The sequence below is a fragment of the Pseudopodoces humilis genome, chromosome 18 (assembly GCF_049639895.1).
Source record: "Pseudopodoces humilis isolate 2021_Gansu_Grassland_sample_001 chromosome 18, ASM4963989v1, whole genome shotgun sequence".
In the NCBI taxonomy this organism is placed as follows: Eukaryota; Metazoa; Chordata; class Aves; order Passeriformes; family Paridae; genus Pseudopodoces; species Pseudopodoces humilis.
The window spans coordinates 4,313,815-4,320,187 of NC_142217.1; positions in this window are offsets into that span (position 1 = coordinate 4,313,815).

Consider the following 6,373-nt stretch of genomic DNA (forward strand, 5'->3'; position numbering starts at 1 on the left):
AGCAGGGCAGTGACTGTCCCCCTGTGCTGGGCACTGCTGAGGCACCTCCAGTCCTGGGGGCAGTCCTGGGCCCCTCACAACAAGAAAGATATTGAGGGGCTGGAGTGTGTCCACAGAAGGGGCTGGAGCAGCAGGAGCAGCTGAGGGAGCTGGAAAGGGGCTCAGCCTGGAGAAAAGGAGGCTCAGGGGGGACCTTCTGGCTCTGCACAACTCCCTGACAGGAAGGGACAGCCGGGGGGGCCGGGATCTGCTCCCAGGGAACAGGGACAGGAGAGGAAACAGCCTCAAGTTATGCCAAGACAGATTCAGATTGGGCATTGGGAAAATTTCTACATGGAAAGGGTGGGCAGGCACTGGCACAGCAGCCCGGGACAGTGGTGGAGTCACCATCCCTGGAGAGATTGCAAAAACATGTGGATGTGGCACTTGGGACAGGGGCTGGTGCTACATTAATTGAGGATTTTTTCCAACCCAAATGATTCTATGACTGCAACACTGACAGAAGTAATTAAAACCTTTGGCGATTTGTGCTGTGAGCAGCACAGCAGGTGAGTGTGGTATCCTGCAAGCTGCACAGCTGATAAAAGTGCCTAAAAATAGCAGTGTTGATACAATGCCTGAGCTGAGGCTGGATACTGGTTTGTAACTTGCTGCACTGAGAAGCAAGAGAGTGCTTGGAGTCAGCTGGCCACATGAAGATGTGTTCCTGACACATCTTCGACTTCCCCATCCTGAGAATCCTCCAGGAATCCCAGCAGCCCTTCAGGTGCTCATTTTTTGCCATGAGGGATTTGTGACCAAAAGGTCAAATAAGATGTCTGTTACTAGAGCACACACCTAGCCTGTGTCCCTGTGCCCATCAAACATGGTTAGAGGTGGTGATGGTTTTGGGATACAGGAAGGAGCCACAGCAGCAGGATCAGGAGTGTGCTTTGGCCCAAATCTCACACTCTATCCTGCTGCTTTGAGCCACTGCATCCTCACCTCTGGGACTCAGCTTTCCCTTTTACTTTGTGAACACCTGCAGGGAATGCTGGTGTATGAGGATGGCATTCCTGGCTAACAGCAGATCCTAGTGGGAAAAGGTGGATGTATGGTATCATGCTGATGAACACAAACTGAAGTGCTGACAGGAACACAGACAAGTTGTTCTAAAGCTGGTGTCTGGATAATGATTCTGTGTCTGAAAAGGCAACAGAGGCTCTTTGGTAAATATGTTTCCTGGCTGTAAGCAATGCTGCTTTGTGCAGAACACTGATCTACTGGATTTGATTTTTTTTTCTGGGATCTTATTTACAGCTGCCTGACTTTATCTTGTGGTAGGTTCCTGGGGTTTTGTGCGGTGGGGGGGGGTTGTTAACTTTTCTCTACAGGTTAAACTTTGTGTGCTGAAAAACCATTGGTGATAAACAGTGTGGTTTCCTCTCCTGCCCTGCCCAGGCTCATCAGCTGTGAAGTCAAACCTATATTCTCCAGGGCAGAAGATGGAAAATATTTACGGGGAGTGAAATCCAGTTTGAAAGGACATTCCAGAAACCTCGTGCTTTTAAACTTGGACAGAATCCCTCTCACGTCTGGTGAGGGACGTTGAAACTGGACTGGCCATAAAGTGGTTCATGGGGCCAGACTGAGAACAGTTTTCTCTTGTCCAGACTTCCTGCTGAGACCATCGAGAGTGTCTTGGGCAGGCTCCAGGTCTGTGATTTATGGACAAACCACAAGCCAGGAATCTGCAATCTAAGCTCCTTGAGCAGCAACTGTTTAAAACATTATGGAAAGAAATGGCCACTGTTTCCAAGAGAAGAAATCTTGGGAGCCATTAATAATGTTTAGCACTTCTGCAGTTATTAATTAATCCTTCTGCTCCTGTTGCGAAATGAGTCAGAATAATTCTTACTGTACAAATAAGGTCTGCATGGAGCTTAAACAGATTTCTTTAAGAGGCACAGTCCATCTGCACTAAGGACATAGCACAGGACTCCAGAATCCCAGCACTTAGTGAAACAGACCCCTCCAAAATCCAGAGGCATGAAAAAAAGGACCTGCTGGATTTGGGTGAGGCAGTAAACACAAACTTACAGCACCTTCAAGAGGCTCTGCCCAACATCCAGCTCAAAGTTCTTCCCAGGGCAGTTCTACGTCTGCCCAAACCTTACCCATTGAAATCATGTTGTTTCCCAGTAACTCCTGGGTTCAAAAATTCCTGGGATTTCAGAGAATCTATGGAAGCTAGGCTGCTTATTGGAATTATCCTGCACTAAGTCCTTTCCAGGTGGTTTTTTCCCCTATTGTTTGGGAAGAAAAGGATGCTAAAATCTGTCTTGCTCTCTACCCAGAACTGCTCACCTCCTGATGCTTCTGGAGTGAGTGAAACATGGGTTTTCCTACTCTTTCATCAGGAGGAAGATTTTCTTCCAGGAAAAAATGTCATTCATTCTCCCTCTGTTCACAGCATCATTTTTTGTTTCTCTGTAACCTCCCTCTTCCCTGGGGCACTTCATGGCTGATGCTGTGGTTCAATGCAGCCCAGACCAGGAGAGGATTTTCTCTGCCTGCACACTCATTTCCCCATTCTCACAGGATAAATGGTGTTCTTTGGTGCTGAAGCTCCTTCTAACAAGAATTTAATCTAAACTCACAAGATCCTTCCCATCACATGCCTCCTGGAACTAGTTTGATGTGTAAACAAGTGGGAATAAGTAAAGCTGGCCGAAATGGAAGAGCTGGCAGAAGCACAGGGACCAAAGGCTTTAGTAAGCACTTGAATTTGTAAAGTCTCCTGACGGTCTCATTGTTAAACCTATTTACATCAGCAGGAAAGATGAAAAATTAGGGAAAGAAGCAGAGTTTCCTCCTCTTTTTAAATCCACATGGCAAAAGGCATTGTAAAGAGTTGTCCATTAAACATCCATCCAATGTTATTCCAAATGTCATGATAGGATCTGCAGGGGACTTGGGGTCAATTAATCCAGCAGTCTGAGGAGCCAAGCAGAGCTTGTTCTCCTTCTGCAGCCCAAGTAAATGAGGGGTAACTGCAGTTAAAACCAGCCCAGAACTAGATCAATAAACCTGTCCTTCATGGAACTGTGTCATATTAAATCCTTTGAAACATGGGAAATCAGAGCTGTGGCAGGAGGCAGAGGGAGATTCAGCTTGTTTTGTTTCACTGGTGCCTCTTGATCTCTAGACTTGCTCTGTCCCAAGTAGTTTAGCAGGTATTTAAAAAAAAAAGTGTTCAAAGTTATCTTGCAACAGGCTTCAGGAAATCAAAGGATAAGGCTTAGGGTTTTTAGATGGCAACTGTATTTATAATGTATTTATAGATTCTTTAATGCCCAGTGCCCTGGCTGAATGATGGTGATTCTTCTTGGAAATGATAATTCATTTCACTTCCCAAGAGAACCAGATAAATTTTGGTTTATACCATTCAAACTCATGCCATGTGAGTTGAAACGAATAGAAACACGCTTGTTTTCCTGGCAGGCTTCCAAGAGGAGATGGATATAGTGACCTGCACCATCCCAAAAATTCACACTTGAGAGGAAAACAAACAAACTGCTCTTGAGGAAAATGCTGCATTTTTCTTCGTTTGGCCCTTTCAAGTCTCTGTGCTGAGTTTGCACTGAGCTCTGTCATCCAGAAGAGAGATTAACACAATAAATTGATGCAACCCCAAACTTTCCTCATTGGAATTGGCCTCAATGACTCCTTCTCTGATCAGGCTGCTGACCTGAATTGAATCAGTTTGTATGAAAAGCTTAAAAAAGTTAATCTGAAGATGCTAAAGAGCCACCAGTGTTACAAGTCTTAACAGAAAGCAGGGGATCTGCTCTTAAACTGAGCAGAGAGAAAGTGAAACAGAAATTCTGAGCAATGCTGACTGCAGCACAGTAATGGGGATGATTATGTACATTCTGTAGAATATGTAATTTGTGTATTCATAGATATGTAGATAATCATATTTACTATAAATCCCACTGCACAGCAAATTCTAGCAGTTATTTTGAAAACCTTTTCATGTCAGCAATAATGTTCATAAGTCCCATAATCGTTGTTTTCTGCAGAGACAACCCAAAGCCACAGTGTGACAGTAAATATACTGCCTCTCACAGCATGTATCCCAACTGCTGCTATTTCAGGGACCTGCCTGCATCCACACAGTTCTAATTCAGGGGTGAGTATACATTAGATTAAGCCAAAATTTTCATACTGGAGCCTCAAACACTGGAGTCCTGAGCAGTATCTGATACAGAGCAGTTCCCTGGAGTGGGGGGGAGGAAAAGTGAATTATTAAAAAATTGAGAATGGAAGTCCAGTCTGCTTCAGATCAGCTGCCTGATTTTGGGAGGGTTGCTTCTCCTTGCTGTCACTGTGGCTGCATCCTCCAGCTGATGTTCACAAATAGTGATCAAAGAACCACGTCCTTACTGCCTTTAGGAATGGCTTTGAAATGTCCTGTGAAATAGATGCCCATTTGGTAGCCAGGATATGGACCATTAAGTGTCAGTGCTTCTGGATGCATATTCACTGGAAATACCACAATTCCTTTGGCTTTTGAGTGCTTTTGAGTTCAGTTTAGGGCATTGTGCAACGAGATGTTCCTGTGCCTTGGTGTAGTTCCTGTGTCTTGGCTCAGAACTGGAGCACTTTCAGTCTGTTTGTGCAATGGGCACTTACACAAGTTCTTGCAGGATTTTCTTCTGAGGGATCCCGATTCCCATCAGTGCAGCAACTTCAGCAAGAACTTGAATAAACCAGCAGAAGTGTTGAAAGACATAAACCAAAGGATTTCTTCACATCAGTTTTGCACTGACAGGGGCATGTTGCACCTCCGGCGGAGATTTACTACAGAAAATACACCCCTCAGTTCTGCCAAAATAACCATTCTTTGCTTAAAATTCAAGGTTTCCAACTAAAATTGTTTGAGCAGATTAAAAATTAAATTGCTTTGCTGGAAGTGAAAACTCACAGTGCCTCAAGAGCTTATTTCTTTCGAAAAGTTGTAGTCGATTCTTTTTTCTTAAACAGATTATTTTTTCCAAACAGACAATGCTGTAACAGCCTCAGGTTCTTTTAGTGATGTCAAATTATGGAGTGAGATGCAATTATGGGACAATGTTATGTGTAAAGGAGACATCATATTGTTCACTATTAGAACTGATTTGTAGTTATTAGTGAAGTGCCTGTCCTTAATGTTTGCAAAGCTCCAGCATGTTCTGTGTACCACCAAACCTCTTTCCTCTGCCTCTTGGCCTGTTAAGAAGTGTTGTTCAGGAGAGATTTTGGTTCTTGCCGCAGCGAGACTAAGCATTAAGAAAGAAGTCCTGATTTCAACATTGAAATCGTAATTTGAATCACACGTTCAAAATTCAGATCCAGTGTATGAACCCTCCCACCACAACTCAGGTGATTTTACACCTGCAAACCTTTAGCTACAATTATCTAATGATTTGGAGGAAATTGTCGTTGATCCCAACCCCAAGGTGATACTCATTAAAGGGATCCTGAGCCAGAGCTAAATGTAGTGGAAACAAGTGAATGTAGAAGAGAGCACTTGTTTTCTTGCTCAACTCCAGGCAGAAAAAAGTACAAAATAAAAAGGCTCTCTCTTTTGACAGAAAAACTTGGGAAAAGCTTGAGCTATGCCACTGCTCACCGTGAAATGTCAACGTTTCCATCAATTTCCATACGAACAGCACAGCACTGATTACAACCCCAAAACATTACAATTGTAACGGGCTTCAGCTGCAGCTGCACAGCCGTCACAAGGGTCCCTGAAGTTTTAATGTGGAGACGAGTGATTTTAATGGCAGTTCCGGGCTAACGAGCAGGTGGTGTCTATTTCTCTCCCTACTTAAAACTTATATTTTTATAGACTGATTGATTTCTATATACTGGAACTTGTTAAAAATAAAAACTAACCGCGCTGTACCATATGCTCTCTTTCGGTGGTGTTCTGGTCATTCCTCTCAGTGACAGGCGGTGCTAAGGACTTCATCAAACGCCCTCCCTGTTCTTTACGTCTCCCCCGGCTGGGGCCGGGGCCGGGCTCGTTGGGGCTATGAGGCGGGCCGTGGTGGCCGCGGCCCGCCCGCTTCGGGCTGGGTTCGCCTCAGGGGACGCCGCCACCCGGTCGGAGAAAGGCTCAGGCTGCTCTCCCGGGACGAGGAGCAGCAGCGCCCGGAGCCCCCGGCCGCGCCGCCGGGACAGGAGGAGCTCGGCGGCCCCATGAGGCGAATGGGAAAGGAGGGGGGCGCGGGTAGGAACGGTCTCTATGACAACCGGTGGCGGGAAGCCCGCGCGCATGCGCAGGTAGTGCGAGGGCCCTGTCAACGTCCCGCAGGCCGGTCTGCGCATGCGCGGTGCCCTCAGC